Source organism: Manis javanica, chromosome 7, assembly GCF_040802235.1.
Source record: "Manis javanica isolate MJ-LG chromosome 7, MJ_LKY, whole genome shotgun sequence".
In the NCBI taxonomy this organism is placed as follows: Eukaryota; Metazoa; Chordata; class Mammalia; order Pholidota; family Manidae; genus Manis; species Manis javanica.
Window position 1 is genome coordinate 107,568,018 of NC_133162.1, and position 18,088 is coordinate 107,586,105.

General features: G+C 37.7%; 1 long non-coding RNA gene across 3 annotated transcripts in view; it reads right to left on the minus strand.

The window, feature by feature from the left end:
- Positions 1 to 11,965: 11,965 nt before the first annotated feature.
- The window catches only part of LOC140850477 (uncharacterized), a 73,868-nt gene continuing 67,745 nt past the window's right edge, over positions 11,966 to 18,088 (minus strand). For 2 of the 3 annotated variants that reach the window (XR_012133372.1, XR_012133374.1), the window contains one exon: positions 11,966 to 16,770. This is a non-coding gene — a long non-coding RNA (uncharacterized lncRNA). The remainder of the gene's footprint in view (positions 16,771 to 18,088) is intronic. The other variant, XR_012133373.1, reaches the window with a different exon arrangement.

An 18,088-nucleotide genomic window follows, 5' to 3' on the forward strand; every position in this document is an offset into this window, starting at 1 on the left:
TAGCCAATGCAATCCTGAGATGGAAGAATAAAGTGGGGGGGGATCTCACTCCCCAACTTCAAGCTCTACTACAAAGCCACAGTAATCAAGACAATTTGGTACTGGCACAAGAACAGACCCACAGACAAGTGGAACAGAATAGAGACTCCAAACATTAACACAAACATATATGGTCAATTAATATTCTATAAAGCAGCCATGGATATACAATGGGGAAATGACAGTCTCTTCAACAGATGGTGCTGGCAAAACCGGACAGCTACATGTAAGAGAATGAAACTGAATCACTGTCTAACCCCATACACAAAAGTAAATTCAAAATGGATCAAAGACCTGAATGTAAGTCACGAAACCATAAAACTCTTAGAAAAAAACATAGGCAAAAATTTCTTAGACATAAACATGAGCAACTTCTTCATGAACATATCTCCCCAGGCAAGAGAAACAAAAGCAAAAGTGAACAAGTGAGACTGTATCAAGCTGTAAAGCTTCTGTACAGCAAATGACACCACCAATTGAACAAAAAGGTATCCTACAGTATGGGAGAATATATTCATAAATGACAGATTCAATAAAGGGCTGACATTCAAAATATATAAAGAGCTCATGCACCTCAACAAACAAAAAGCAAATAATCCAATTAAAAAATGGGCAGAGGAGCTGGACAGACAGTTCACCAAAGAAGAAATTCAGATGGCCAACAGGCACATGAGAAGATGCTCCACATCACTAGTTATCAGAGAAATGCAAATTAAAACCACAATAAGATATCACCTCACACCAGTAAGGATGGCCACCATCCAAAAGACAAACAACGACAAATGTTGGCGAGGTTGCGGAGACAGGGGATCCCTCCTACACTGCTGGTGGGAATGTAAATTAGTTCAACCATTGTGGAAAGCAGTATGGAGGTTCCTCAAAATGCTCAAAAGAGAAATATCATCTGACCCAGGAATTCCACTTCTAGGAATTTACCCTAAGGATGCAGCACTCCAGTTTGAAAAAGACAGATGCACCCCTATGTTTATCGCAGCACTATTTACAATAGCCAAGAAATGGAAGCAACCTAAGTGTCCATCAGTAGATGAATGGATAAAGAAGATGTGTTACATATACACAATGGAATACTATGCAGCCATGAGAAAAAAAACAGATCCTACCATTTGCAACAACATGGACTGAGCTAGAGGGTATTATGCTCAGTGAAATAAGCCAAGCAGAAAAAAACAAGTACCAAATGATTTCACTCATATGTGGAATATAAGAACAAAGGAAAACTGAAGGAAAAAAACAGCAGCAGAATCACAGAACCCAAGACTGGACTAATAGTTACCAAAGGGAAAGGGACTGGGGGCGATGGGTGGGAAGGGAGGGATAAGGGCGGGGAAAAAGAAAGAGGGCATTACGATTAACATGTATAGTGCATGGGGGCATGAGGAGGGCTGCGCAACACAGAGAAGACAAGTAGTGATTTAACAGCATCTTACTACGCAGATGGACAGTGACTGTGAAGGGGTATGTGGGGGGAAGACTTGGTAAAGCGGTAAACCTAGTAAACAGAATGTTCTTTCTGTAATTGTAGATTAATGATACCAAAAGAAAAAAGAAAAAAAACATAATTTGCACAACCTCAAAAATAAAAAATTCCAATTCCTCACAAATTCTACCAGATAAAAACAAAAAACATAAGGAAAAGGAACACTTCCTAACTCATCCTATGTGGCCAGTATTTTACCCTGATACCAAAAATAACTAAAGATATCACAAGAAAATTACAAACTAATTTCTCATAAATACATACACTGAAATATTAGCAAACCAAATTATAACATATAAAAAGAATTGCACCATGGCTAAGGAATGCAAGGTCTATTTAACATCTGAAAATTAATGTGATATGCCATTATTAATAGAAGAAAGCATAAGCAAAGAAAACCATATGATCATCTTAATCAGTACAGAAAAGGAATTTGACAAAATCCAACCCCCTTTCATGATTAAAATACTCAAAAACCAGAAATAGAAGGGAATTCCCTCAACCTGATCAACTGTATCTTTGAAAAATCTATAGCTATTATCATACTGAATGGATGGTGAAAGACTGCCTTCTTTCCCCTAAGATCAGAAACCAGCAAGGATGTCCACTCTTGCCATTTCTATTATACATTGCAACGGAGTTTCTACCCAGGGAAATTAGGCAAGAAATAAATAGCATCCAGATTGGAAAGAAAGAAGTAAAAGTATATCTATTTGCAGATATAGAAGTCCTTAAGGAATTCATTAAAAAACTATTAGAGCTTATAAACAAGTTCAACAGGATTTCAGGACACATGATCAATACACAAAAAAGCAATTGTATTTTTATACACTTGCAATAAACAATCCAAAATAAAATTAAGAATTTCATTTACACTAACACTGCAAAGAATACTTTGGTATAAATTTAACAAAAATACACAATGTATACTCTGAAAACTACAAAATATCATTGATAGAAATTAAAGATCTAAATAAAAGGGAAAAACATACATTCATGGGTTAGAAGACTTAATATTGTTAAGATAGCAATATTTAAATCAGTATTCCTCAAATTGATATAAAGGTGCAAGGCAGTCTTTATCAGCATTCCAGATGATTCCTTGGAAAATTATTTCAGAAGAAACTGTAAAGCTGATTTTAACATTCACATTCAATTTTGTGGGACACAAGAGGAGCCAGAACAATCTTTAAAACTTTAAACAAAGTAGAAGGACTCATTTGTCTTTATTTCAAAACTTAAAACAAAGTTAGAGAAATCAAGAAGGTGTGGTATTGACATAAAGACATAGATTAATGGTATAGAATTGAAAGTCCGGAAATAAACCCATGTGTCTGAGATCAATTATTTTCACCAAGAGTGACAAGATCATTCAATTAGGAAAATAATAGTCTTTTCAATAAATGGTGCTGTGACAACTGTAAAGTCACTCATTAAAAAAAGAATTCCTTCATACCACTATTGTTCAAAGGTTACTATTATTAATAGTTGAATATATATACTTCAGAAATAGTTGTATGTTTATTTACATACATGTATATGAACATATCTGAAACATATTTTTTACATTATTGTGCTCAGATTGTTTATTTTACTATCTCATTTATGAAATGATGTATTTCAAGTAATAGTAATAGCTTACATTTATATACCACTTTTTATGGGCCAGGCAACATTTTAAGTCTTTTATGAATCTTATAATCCTCACAAAACCCTGTAAGAACTATTACTTTCCACATTTTAGGATGATGAAATTGAAGTATGTGTAATTAAATAATTGGACCCAGTTTGCACAGCTGGAAAGAAGCAGAGCTGGGATGCAAACACAGGCAGTCCCAGAGTTCACATTCTTCATTTTCCTTCTGCTGACCTGTCCCTGGAAAAGCTGAAAGACTTGAAATCTTCCCATATATGTAGCATGTTCCCTACTTATTTTTTATCTGCTCTTATCATTCAAAAGATAGGATGAAAACATTTAAGGTGAGTCTTTCTGTATTTCAAGAAATGCTACATCAATATTATTTTTTACTGTACACAATGAGTGTATAGTATCTTTTCCTGACAACCAGCCAGTATTTTATTGTACTCATTCATTTGTTCATTTGTTTGCCTGTCTACAGCATGTCAGGTCTGTATTTTATCCTGTGCCTAGCAACGTGGCACTAGTTTGCTGAGTGAATGAATAAACGAATGGCAATTTATCTTTTATGAATTATCAGCTCACTGAGGATTAATCGGGAAATTCAAAGTTTATTCATCAATCTTCATAATTTTGTGAAGTGCTGGGAAATGAAACGTGTCATATTATTCTTCCTCTGCAACCTTACATGAATATTTGCAGAGAAGGTATTTTAAAAATACCTGACCCTACATCCAAACCCTAAGAGTGCTGTGATTTCAAAGCTGCTGTTTCTTGGCTTCTCTAAAAGTAAAATGTTTCAAACTTTTACGGTTTCTCTGATTCTTCAACTTAATGAACACTTTCCCTTCATTAAATTTCACTTGGTCTTTGAAAAAAGACACCCCAGCTTTGTGACTGTGTTTTATTTGCACCTTGCCTGCCACTCTAGGCATGAAAGGAGGAAGCACTGGGCTCCTCAGTGGCTGCGGCACTCCTCCCAGTTCTGACCGACGCAGCTGACAGCGCTCATATGATTAAAGGATTTGGGGACTGAAACGCAGAGCACAGAATTTTGAGTGTGTGAACTACTTGTCAAGATTTTATAGTAATTAGAAGAGCAAGAAAAAAAGAATGTGGCTGCTTAGAACTTTGTAGAATTTCAATGTGATGTGTATTTCTTTTGAGATTTTCAAATGCCTAAATTCATTAAGACAACTCAAAAATTTCAAGTTCCATTGGAAGGAAAGAAGTCCCTTTGTATAGTATCTTAGGTAATGTCCTTAAAATGTGGACCTCTGTTTGGATATGGTGTCTTGGAATTGATTGCTCTTAAGCATCTACCAGCTTATTCCCCTTTTCTTGCAGGAAAGTAGTCAGATTCACCCTTTCATTTATCTGCTTATTCAGTCCATTTATAATACCAGAACACCGTAACAGGCATAGGGATAAATGGTAAATAGAATAAATATGCTATCTGACCTTGTAGATCTGAAGCATGTTAAGGCAATTTAACATAGTTTTTACTGTGTCATTTACAACTATTTGAGCTTTTTTTCTTGAAGTTTTATGAACTCCCATGATTGAGAACTACCATGTTCACATAATTGTTACTCTGCTTGGGAATGTTAAAGTTGTTTCCATTTTTTTCATTAATAAATTTAATTTGGCTATAAATATTTTATGCTTATTTATTTACTTTGCCAAAAGGAGAGTTTTGAGGTAAAAAATCATTACTTAACACAGGACTTGGTCCAATTTATCCAAGACAATCTTTTATTAGAAGCCATAGGTTTTGGGTGTGGCTTTGGGCAAAGGAAATAATTTAAAAGCCCAACTACAGGATATATGACTTAGGAATAACTTTTCTTACATTAGGGATGTATGTAGGACATTTATTTGTAAAGTAAGGTGGCTTATTATCAGGAACCTATTACTTGTTTCCCTGGTTATAGTCAGGGAATATCAGGTGACATGTTCATTTTGCTTCATGTAACTATGTGATAATGGATGTTTACTTCAGCTTCTGAGGTTCCAGAGGAATTAAACAACTTAAATACTTTAAAACATGTTAGAGGTTCTGGATTATGATGGCAAAATACTAGGAAGAATACTGTAAATCACTCTGATAGGAAATTTTTAAAAAATGAAGTAGGAAAATGACCTTGGAGAGGTGGAAGGGGCTGAGGGCCTTATAATGAAGACAAAATATGATCCAGAATTTAAAGCATGTTGCCAAAGGAATAGTGTCTCCCACTATCTTCCCCCTTGATGAAGTGTAATGAATCCTGGAAAACCATGCTCTCTGGTCTCCACAGGAATGGTGTAACCAACTCACCCTAGCCACAAATAGGAGGAATAAATATTAGTTCATTGTTCCCATTACAAAAGTCCCAGGAGAGAGAACAGATTCAAGCTATTCCAACTAAGAACACATACCACCTCAGCTGAGTTTTATCTTTCTTTGCCATTTCCTCAAGGCTGTAGAAAGTGGAAACACAAAGTATTTACCTCTCACTACAGCTCATGGTTTAAAAAAGAAAAAACTGCTGGAGAGAGAGGGTCTAAAAGTTAACTGCAATTTATAAGAGCAAAGTGAATGTTATAAATTCCCAGAAAAGAGAAAAATGGAAAATAAAGCAATATTGGCAATGAAGCCAACCTAAAGGAATAAAACGGAAAAGTAGGATGTAAAAGGTAAAAAATAATAAAATAATTTTAAAAAAAGAATGAAAATAGGAAGAAAGGGAGGGAAGAATGAACTGGACTTTCAAAAAATTCTACATGAGATACAATACGGTTGTTTGCCTTTCACCAGCTTGACACAGACAAATATGTTGACTTTGAAAGGTATGTGTTGAAAATGGTGGAAGCCTATCAGCAGCATTTTTCCATAGTATTTGCTTCCTTCATTCTCTGTGTCACAGTTTGGTAATCCTCACAATATTTCAAACATTTTCCTTATTATTATATTTGCTATGATGATCTGTCATCAGTGATCTTTGATGTTATTATTGTAATTGTTTTGGGATGCCACAAACCACACCTGTGTAAGACAGAAAACTTAATACATGTGTGCAATTGATTTCAATCAATTAATGTTCTGTTTACTCCACCAACCAGCCATTACCCCTTTCTCTCCCTCTCTTTGGGCCTCCCTATTCCTTGAGATGCAACAATATTGAAATAGGCCAATTCATAACCCTACAGTGACCTCTAAGTGAAAGGAAGAGTCACAATCTCTCACTTTAAATTAAAACTTAGCAATGATTAAGCTTAGTGAGGAAGGCTAAGCCTCTTGCACCAGTGAGTCAAATTGTGAATGCAAAGGAAAAGTTCTTCAAGGTAATTTTAAGTGCTATCCCAGTGAACACATGAATGATAAGAAAGCAAAACAGCCTCATTATAGATATGAAGAACATTTTAGTGGTCTGGATAAAGGATCAAAGCAGTCCCAACATGCTATTCAGCTAAAGCCTGATCCAGAGCAAGGCCCTAATATTCTTCAAATTTATGAAGGCCAAGAGAGGTGGGAAAGCTGCCGAAAAAAAGTTGGAAGCTAGCGAAACCAGTTCATGAGATTCATGGAAAGAAGCTGCATCCATAAATAAAATCAAAAAGTAAGGTGAAGCAGCAGTTGAGATATAAATGAAGGTGCTGCACTAAACAACAGATTCTCAATGTAGACAAAACAACCTTTTGTTGGAAGAAGATGCTATTTAGGACTTTTATAAGTAGACAAAAGTCAATGCTGTCTTCAAAACATCAAAGGAGAGGCTGAATCCCTCCTTAGCAACGAATGCAGCTGGTGATGTTAAGGTGAAGCCAGTGCTCATTAGCCATTCTGAAAATCCTAGGCATGTTAAGAAATGCTAAATCTCTACTGCCTGTGCCCTATACATGGAAGGACAAAGCCAGGATGATAGCAGCACATCTATTTACATGGTTTACTGAATATTTTAAGCCCACTGTTGAGACTATGGCTAAAAAATTTCTTTCAAAATATCACTGATCATTGACAATGTACCTGGTCACCCAATAGCTCTGATAGAGCTTTAAAGTGAGATTAATGTTGTTTTCATGACTGCTAACACAACCTTCATTCTGTAGCCTGTGAATAAAGAAATAATTTTGACTAAAATCTTATTATTTAAGAAATACATTTCATAACATTATAGCTGTCATAGATAGTGATTTCTCTGATGGATCTGGGCAAAGTAAATTGAAAAACTTGTGGAAAAGATTCAACATCCTTGATGCCATTTAGAACATTTGTGATTTATAAGACACATATGTGTCTTATTTTAAGAAATTGCCACAGCCATCCCAGCTTTCAGCAACCATCACCCTTATCAGTCAACAGCCATCAACATCAAGGCAAGACCCTCCACCAGCAAAATGATGGAGACTTGTTGAAAACTCTCAGACAATGGTTAGCATGTATTAGCAAAAATGAAATTTTAATCAAGATATGTACATTTTTTTAGGCTTACTGTGTATGCATACTTAATAGACTACAGTAAAGTGTAACTTTCATATGCACTGGGAAAACAAAAAATGCATTTGGCTTGCTTTATTGTGGTATTTGTTTTATTATTTTGATCTAGAACCAAACATGCAAAAATCTCCAAGGTATTCTTGTAGAGGCAGAAAATGCATTCAACAAAATCCAACACTTATTCATGATAATATCTCTTGGCAGACCTGAAATAGATGGAAACTTCTCAATTTGATAAAAACTTCCTCAAAAAACCTATAGCTAACATCATACTTAATGGTGAGAAACGGGAAGTTTTCCCACTAAGATCGGGAACAAGACAATGATGTCCCTTCTCATCACTTCTTTTCAACATCATACTGGAAGTCATAACCAATGCAATAAGAAAGGGAAACAGGAGTTGCACAGATTGAGAAGAAGTAAAACAGTCTTTATTTATGGATCATCTAAGCAGAAAATCTTAAAGAATTGATGAAAGAAAAATTATGGAACCAGTAAGTGATTATACCAAAGTTGTAGGATACAAAGCTAGTTTACAAAGGTCAGTTGTTTTCCTACATACCAGGAATGAACCAGTAGAATTTGAAATTAAAAACACCATTTACATTAGTACCTCCAAAAAATGCAATACTTAGGTATAAATCTAACAAAATATGTACAAGCTTTATGAGGAAAATAACCAAATTCTAATGAACAAAATCAAAGAATTAAGTAAATAGTTACTCTATGTGCATGGATAGGTAGACTATATATTATCAAGAAATCCTTTGCAGCTTGATCTATAGATTCAATTTAATCCCAATTAAAATATCAGGAAGTTATTACACAGATATCTACAAACTGATTCTAAAGTTTACATAGGTAAAAAATCCAGAAGAGTCTACACTTTGTTATTAAAATAGTATGTATTTTATAAATCCATTTTATACAAGTATTTATATGTATCTTTATCCATCTATTTATAAATCATTCATCTATCTGGATATCTAGAAAATAACATGCAACTATGTTAATAAAAACATATGGACGGTGAAAATTACATTTCTTTTTTAAAAAAACACTTCACCTTTGTGTGTGTTTTTAAAATAGAATTAGTTTTTCTAGAGTTCTGTCTTCACAGCAAAATTGAATGGAAAGTACAAAGTTCCCATATACTCCCTGAGCATCCCCCCTCTCCACATGACACACACACACACACACACCTTTCCCCACTGTCATCCCACACCAGAGTGGTATATTTGTTACAAGTCATCAATCTTGTCACTGACCCACTGTTATCACCCAAAGTCCGCAGTTTACATTAGGGTTCACTCTCAGAGTTGTACGTTCTGTTTTGACAGATGTATAATGACATGTATCTGTCATCATAGTATCACACAGAATAGATTCACTGCCCTAAAAATATTCTGTACTCCACCTATTCACTCCTCTCTTCCCTCAAACCCCGGCAACCACTGATCATTTTACTGTCTCCATAGTTTTGCCTTTTCCAGAATGTCATATTGTTGGAATAGTACAATAGGCAGCCCTTTCAGATTGGCTTCTTTCACAAAGTAATATGCATTAAGCTTCCTCTCTCTTTTTTCATGGGTAATTCATTTCTTAAAAGAGGTTACATGAAAATGATGAAGTGTGGAAAAACATTCAATTGTCTGAATGGAATGATGTGTAGTGTGTAGATGTGTAGTGGTATCTCACTGTTGTTTTAAATTTGTAATTCCTTGATGCCATGTGATGTGGAGTATCTTTTCATATGCCCTTTGTGTTTTGTTTAAAAAGTCTATAGAAAGATTTTTCCATTTTTATAAAAAACAATTGAGAAATATTAAAAAAAAAATGGTTCAAAGCAAATATGCCAAGATTTAACAGTGGTAGTTTGGATCAGGGAATATGAATTATCCTATTTTCCCTTTTGTATTTTTCTATGAAACTGTAAATTTTCATAAAAAGTTAGAAAAGTGAGACAAGTTTATTTAACCTACTCGGTCTGGCACAGATGAGAAGATCTGGGTGTGAGCTGATGGATATTCCTCAAATCTGTCCATTTTACCTTGGATTTCTACTTCTGATTTCTTTTTCAGAACTTATAGAACTAAGAAAACCCTTTGGCCTGGCATCTAGCAGCTGCTCCCACCCAGTGGGAGATGCGGGAGCAGTGTCCTCAGTTTCCTCTTACTCTAACTAGCAAACCAGAAACTGCCCCCTGGTCCACAGCCTACTTACACTTCCATTCTCTGATCCCCTTCCAATTTGCTTTCTAGCATTTCCCAGTAGCAACCAGAGTATACCGGTGAGAACGGGAGCTGAGTCCTGAGCAGGTAAAATCCTCACATTCAGTCTGTGGGTCTAGCGTGGCAGAGCCTGTTGTCACCACTAACCAGCTGGGTCCACGAGGAGGTATTAGTTCTGAGGGATTTCCTATTTCCCACACTTAATGATAAAGCAGGAAGGGGAAACATGGAAAAATAAACCTGTTTTAAACCTTAAATACTTGAGAAAAACCAAAGGAGAGGAGACAGAGAGGGGAAAATATACAGCCACAATGCCCATCGGTTCAGGTGGAGCACTGATAAGGGGCACAGCTCCAGAGGCTGCTGCCCTTTGATTTCCTAGGCCCTGGGGTGGGAAGGTGGTGGCAAGGGACAGACCTTGGACCTCTCTCTCCTCTGTAGGCCACTGTTTACCCTTATGATGAGCCTCTTGTTGGTGGCTTTTCTTAAACTTTGTAGACATAGCTTATATCCCAGTGCCGTTCACTGGCATTCAAACAGTTGTTTGATAATTCTTGTTGTTTTATATGATAAGCTGAAGACGTCACCTTATGCAAGACAGAACAAACATCCAGCAGTTACAGACCTAGGTCCCAGGAACTATCAATGGCCCAGCAGGGTTTGCTGCATGAAAGAGTGTTCAACTCCAGGTTAAATGCCTTATCAAAAGGCCCAGCTAACCCCAGGCCTTCATGAATTCATGTAACATCTGCCTAGCTCAGCTTTGGGGACCTTGACATCATGGGGGGACCTGGTATGTGCGTGAGACTCTTCACAGTTGAGTAGAAATACCCCCACAGCAAAAGGGAAAAACAGAAGCAGGCATTCAACTTGGAGGCTAGACAAGGCCTAAAAAATCAACTTCCTCAGAATTGCTATGGAATCAGACAAATCTCAATCAACTAGAAAAATCTATCCTTTCTTGTTTCTTAATACACCCAAGGGAAGACATACTGTGAATTTCTCTGTTAAATAACCAAATATATGCTTTTTTAAAACTCTGGGAATTCATTGAAAAAAACAGCAATTTCAAACACAAGAAGTAGTCATAGAAGAATAAATGGGCCATTGAGTTTATAAGCTGCTACTGATATCTGAGAAACTTTTGTTGCCCAATTTAACCTTGCTGAGTCTGTTTTCATACTTGTGAAATGGGTGTGTCTAGCCTGGAGAATTTTTGTAAAAATAAGAGATAATGAGTGCAAAAACTTGGCACAGTGCCCAGCCTAGAGACCAGGCACAGAGTAAGTGGTGATTTAAATATTATTCATACATCATGTTTTCAGGCCAACCATAACAGTGTACTCAATGACAGAAAAACAGAAGCAGTTTTAGACATGTGACATCAATGCATTTAAAATCACATTTAAAAAACCCATAATTTGTCAAGAGGGTGTTATTGATATTGGTCCAAATTTTGCTATTGCCCTAACATATATGTAAAATAAGGGAGAAATTTTACAATACAAATGAAAAGAAAAACCATTAAGACAAAAGGGGAGAGTCTATGTCCTGGAAGTTCCTTCTTAAACAAATCCGTGTTAGCCCACAAAGACCTAAGCAAGGCAAGACAGAGAGAAGGTGGTCCCTGGGCAAATCTGTGGCCGTCACCTTTTGACCAATCGTCAGCCAGAATCAGAATTAATGGTATTCAGAAGTTTCCTACAGCACTACATTGGTTCCCTCTTTGGAATTATTGCAGAGAATTTTAGGCCTCAAGAAATTACTGCCCAGACACACAGTATCTGCTCTTAACACCAACACTTTCTTCTTTTTTGTTTTTATTAGTTTTATTTGGCATCATTAATCTACAATTACATGAAGGACATTATGTTTACTAGGCTCCCCCCTTCATCAAGTCCCCCTGATATACCCTTTCACAGTCACTGTCCATCAACATAGTTTGATGCAGTAAAATCACTACTTGTCTTCTCTGTGTTGCACAGACCTCCCTGTGCCCCCCCCACACTATACATGTTAATCATAATGCCCCCTTTCTTTTTTCCAGCCCTTATCCCTCCCTTCCCACCCATGCTCCCCAGTCCCTTTCCCTTTGGTAACTGTTAGTGCATTCTTGGGTTCTGTGCTTCTGCTGCTGTTTTGTTCCTTCAGTTTTCTTTTGTCCTTATACTCCACCTATGAGTGAAATCATTTGGTACTTGTCTTTCTCTGCCTGGCTTATTTCACTGAGCATAATACCCTCTAGCTCCATCCATGTTGTTGCAAATGGTAGGATCTGTTTTTTTCTTATGGCTGAGTAGTATTCCATTGTGTATATGTACCACATCTTCTTTATCCATTCATTTACTGATGGACATTTAGGTTGCTTCCATATCTTGGCTATTGTAAATAGTGCAGCAATAAACATAGGGGTGCATCTGTCTTTTACAAACTGGAGTGCTGCATTCTTGGGGTAAATTTCTAGAAGTGGAATTCCTGGGTCAGATGATATTTCTCTTTTGAGCATTTTGAGGAACCTCCATACTGCTTTCCACAATGGTTGAACTAATTTACATTCCCACCAGCAGTGCAGGAGGGTTCCCCTTTCTCCACAACCTCATCAACATTTGTTGTTGTTTGTCTTTTGGATGGTAGCCATCCTTACTGGTGTGAGATGATATCTCATGGTGGTTTTAATTTGCATTTCTCTGATGACTAGCGATGTGGAGCATCTTTTCATGTGTCTGTTGGCCATCTGTATTTCCTCTTTGGAGAAGGTCTGTTCAGATCCTCTGCCCATTTTTTAATTGGATTATTTGCTTTTTGTTTGTTGAGGTGTGTGAGCTCTTTATATATTTTGGATGTCAACCCTTTATCGCATCTGTCATTTATGAATATATTCTCCCATACTGTAGGATACCTTTTTGTTCTATTGATGGTGTCCTTTGCTGTACAGAAGCTTCTCAGCTTGATATAGTCCCATTTGTTCATTTTTGCTTTTGTTTCCCTTGCCCGGGGAGATATGTTCAAGAAGAGGTCACTCATGTTTATGTCTAAGAGATTTTTGCTATGTTTTTTCTAAGAGTTTTATGGTTTCATGACTTACATTCAAGTCTTTGATCCATTTTGAATTTACTTTTGTGTATGGGGTTAGACAGTGATCCAGTTTCATTCTCTTACATGTAGCTGTCCAGTTCTGCCAACACCACCTGTTGAAGAGACTGTCATTTCCCCATTGTATGTCCATAGCCCCTTTATCAAATATTAGTTGACCATATATGTTTGGGTTAATGTTTGGAGTCTCTATTCTGTTCCATTGGTCTGTGGCTCTGTTCTTGTGCCAGTACCAAATTGTCTTGATTACTGTGGCTTTGTAGTAGAGCTTGAAGTTGGGGAGTGAGATTCCCCCCCACTTTATTCTTCCTTCTCAGGATTGCTTTAGCTATTCAGGGTCTTTGGTCTTTCCATATGAATTTTTGAACTATTTGTTCCAGTTCATTGAAGAATGCTGTTTAACACCAACACTTTCTGCTAGACACCCTGGGTAACACTTCCCCACTATGGCAAAGAAATCCATGTTGGAGGCAGATCAGAGCCTGCACATATGGGACAGGGGTTTAGATCCTTTCATTCCTCACTAACTGTCATCTGAGTCCAAAGCTTTCCACGAGCAGCTTCACTTCATTCACCAGGTCTTTGTGCTAGACTAGGCTTCTGGAATTCACAATTAGAATATAAAAGTAAGGTGGAATGGTTTTAGAAGAGCCCTGTTTAGAGGACGCATGCTGTTTTCACTTAATGGGGCAATCCTTGCCTCCAGCAGAGACCACATTTTGAGGAAAGAACATTTATTAATTTCATTTTACATTTTTTTCTCTCAAAGAATATATCCCAAACTCCAAACTCTTAGCAGCTTATAGGGCAAGATTAAGAAAAGTGCACATGGAAGAGTTTTCCTCTCATTTTACTGTTTTATGCTAGTGTTTATTATGTTCATGTATTACCTGGAAAATAGGTTTAAATACATACACCCAAGATCTAGTAACTCTGTTCAGCCATTCTGCAAAGGTGTTGATAATTTATACCACTGTCATCTATAAAAGCATGAGTGCATAAACCCAACTACATCTTTAGTGTCAGTCACAGGGCACTCTAAAAAGAATAATGGCTTAACTTGTTTAAAATTCAACAAACATTTTTTGAGTGCCTATTCTCTACCAGCCACTAGAAATGCTAGGGATGAATCAGATTTGTCCATGCTTTCCAGATCATATTATGTGATGATAATAACCTGATTTAGGATAATACCAACAATACTACCAGTTGTTAATTCTAACCACTCAGCCTGGCCCTGTGCTGAACCTTCATGTACATTCTCATAGAAACTTGTGATCAACAACAGAAAAAAAGAAAAATCAAGGCTCAGAGAAGTGAAATGAATTTCCCAAGGTGTTTTCAAATGTAAATGTCATTATTTTTTAGGCTTGGTGAAGCCAACAGATCCCGAGATGACTACAAGTGAAAAGATATGTTACTCACAGTTCTGAAGAGGAGGAGGCAGGCCATGCCAAGGTAAGTCAGCAGAGGAGGGCCAGGGCAGACCAGGAGGCAGAGGGGCGGAAGGAAGATGTGGACAAGAGCCTTTGTCCAGCTTCCACGGGAAGGAATGGTGAGGCAGGTAAGCAGGCTTTGGACTGGCTAGTGTGAACAGTTTCAGCTGGCTCTGCATCTGGCAGCTGCCCCCACTTGTCTGATAGCTGGCCCTGGTGATTAGGGCAGGAGGATAGTGGCTGGGAGTGTAAGAGTCCCAAAGAGGAGGCTAGTATGGGCTCTGGATTGGGTGCTTTGCAGATGAAAGGTGCACGCCCAGGTGAGTCCTTTACTATCTCTAGGAACTGGGTACACCTGGGAGAAGCAATCTCTCCAGGGACCCCAGCTGTCAAAACATCAGAAACACCTGGTTAATACCCAAGGTCACAAAGCTGATAAACAGAAACAGAATTTGAACCCAGGTCCAGCCACAGAGCAATCAATACTTTACTGAGTGTTTCCTTCATTAGGGGAATGCCATAATATTCCTTCATTCTTACATCTCTGTCCACTTACTCCACTTAGCAGTAATACAGAAAGAACGCTAGTTTCCCACTCATAATTGTAAATAGAATCAGGATCTGGTTCTTTGGAGTTAAATCTTGCTGCCTCCATCAACTAACTTTTGTTGTTGTTGTTGTTTTTTAACATTAGAGAAGTTACAAACTTGACTGAGCTTCAGTTTTCTTACCTGCAAGGAGGGAATACTAAAGTTTACCCTGAAGACCTGTTTTAGAAATTACAACATGCATTAGCACAGTTTTTGGAGTGTAGTTAATGCTCAGTGAATCACACAAACTTCTCCACATAGTGAGAGCTGCAGTGCCCATTCCAGGCTGAGGGATTCTGCTGGGCCTTCAAGTGCAGACCAGGGGAGGAAGTCCTGGTCATTGGCCCCAGATGATTATTTCCTGAAAGGAATTTAAAGGTTATCTATTTAAATTATTTTGATGAACAGCCAATGTATGAATGAAAATGCCTTCAAACATTTTTAAGGTAAATATTTTCTTACTTTGCTTTTATACTTATTTTGTAGCTTAGATAAGCAATATGGTGAAGTGGTTAATGGGATGGATTTCTGAAACTGAATAAGTCTTGTTAAAACTGCAGATCTGCCGCTGAGCACATTCCATTACAGATCTTAGAATCACTGTATCCTAACCTGTAAAATGTAAAGATAAAACCTATGTCATGTAATTGTTGCAAATTTTAAATAAGTTAACACAAGTATTTAGCATACACCCTACATCATTGAAAGGGTTAAGTGTTGTCATGGTTATGATTATTTTCTTCCTAGTTATGCCAAATCAACTTGGTGGTGCTGGATCATCCTGGGAACACGGATGGACTGAATCCAATTATTGATTTCATTACTGTGTCTTACTATTTTGTCTGAACTGACCACTTGTTTCCATGTCATCTAGACCAAATGTCCACAAACGATACAAGCTAATCCATCCAAACGAGCTTAATACATCAGTTTAAGCAGACATTCTCTGGAAACTTCCCTCATCTACATTCTCAATTCCTTGTATTTTGTCTTCAGAGGGAAAGTTGTAAGCACAGTGAGAAGACTTGTGTGGGGAAGTTGGGGTTCCTATAGCCAGGATGCTCACTGAACTTAAACCACCTGATGATGTAACTGGCCTGTTGCTAGGTTACCGCTTCCACACCTGCAGGCAATAAGCTATTATTGCACAATATAGAGAGCTCGGCCCAGTGCTCTGGGTGGAGGCAGAGACGCTAGTGCTTGACCTGCCACTGGGAGAACAAGCCAGTTATAAACCCTTTCACCCCAAAGAACGTTTTGCTGTCAGTTTCTTTGGTCACATTGAATCCATAGCGAACTTGCCTGGAGCTGAAACCCATTGGCAAGACAACTTGTAATTAAAATACAAGGTTCATTTAACCTTAATATACTATTTTTTATGAGGTAAAAAAGAAATTATGTATATACTGTATCAGGAAGTAAAATCAAACCACTTGCATCTTTTTCCTAAAACAAAAATACAGCAGATAAAACTGGCAAGATAATACTGAATCTAAAACTGGTATCCCTTTTTGTACTTAAAGCTAATGAAAAAAATTTTTTTTTGTTTTCTTTAAATCCCTGGTTACGTTTTTAACTCTGTTCCTCCATAGAGCCACGCTGCCAGTTCTTCTTGTCACCACAAACCTTCTGGCTTCAGGCATTATCAAATCCCTTTTTTATCTTTGTTGGTAGACTGTACAATGGAGGCCAATTTCTGTGCAATCTCCATGTGTCCCTTCCCAGGTATTCTTTTCCTCTGCCTTGGAATACTCCTCTCGATGTACTCTGTGAACAAGAAGGTAGAATAGGTACATTTTACAGAATACTGGCTAATTTCATTTCTTAGAATAACATTGAGCAGCCAACGTTTGCTGGTGAGCAGCAGTTCGTGCTGATGAATCAGTTCTTTGTATTGACAGCAGCCGAGCATTAAGTTGAAAGCCAAGATTGGCTTCTCGGTACCAGTGAACACATGGGACCTTTTGCTTTAAGGGCTGTGGGGTGAGGAAAGAGGGGGATTTTTATAATCAGATAGCCATGGGTTTATATCCTGTCTAGGTATGTAATATGTGTATGATTTTGGGCTTGTTAAAAAATGTATCTGGACTATATAACATTTTTGTGTGAAAAATATAAGTAATAGGACCTTTGTAGTGTACCTCTTCTGTTTCTGCTTAGTTCTGCTTATTATTGTTGCCAGATTTAACAAATAAAAAATAGAGGATACCTGAGGATAAAATGAGAGTTCCTGTGGCCAGGATTCTCACCTGGCCCTGGCTGACCAGCTCACTGCACACCTGTGGGCAATACATGGCTGTTGACTCTATAAAAAGAGCTCCACCTAGGGCTCTGGGTGTAACATGGTGGCAGGGCTGCAAGGCTGCAGGAGAGCAGAGGCTGGAGTGGTGGCAGCACTGAGGACAGAGGCCCAGAGGATGGCTGTGTGGGACGACTGTGCAGAGGGGCCTAGAGGCAGAGACTGGCTTGCTACATGCAGACTCGCTCTGAGAGAACAGGATTTTAGTGACTGACCTGCCACTATGAGAAAAAAGTTATATATAACCCTTTCACCCCAAGAACGTTTTACTGTCATTTTCTTTGGTCACACTGAATCCATAGCAAACTTGCTCAGGGCTGAAACCCATTGGCAAGACAATACTCATTTAACTTTAAATTATAAAGAAAAATCATTTCTTAGTATATATATGTCCCAAATACTGCATGCGACATAGAGTTCTACAATCCTTAGGACATAACAATAAAATACTGTTTGTCTAAAATTCAAATTTAAATGAGTGTCCTGTATTTTATCCAGCAATGCTATGCTTATCCCAGCTCCCTTTTCTCTGATAATTCCTACTTTTTCCTGGGAAATCATGCCTCCTCCAGACTAAGCCCAAGTGTTGTGGGTAGAGTTTCTGTTGCCTCAGGACTAAGCAAGTGATAGAATGCAGGTTTGGCACCAAATTCCCCTTTTCACTGCTTCTTTCTCAAAGCTCGTCATGTGACCTACAGACCTACAGTGGTGCAGTTGGACTCAACCCTGGGATGTGATGAAGCAAAAGTAACTCTGGAAAGAAAAATGTAGTTTCTGTCAGGACTG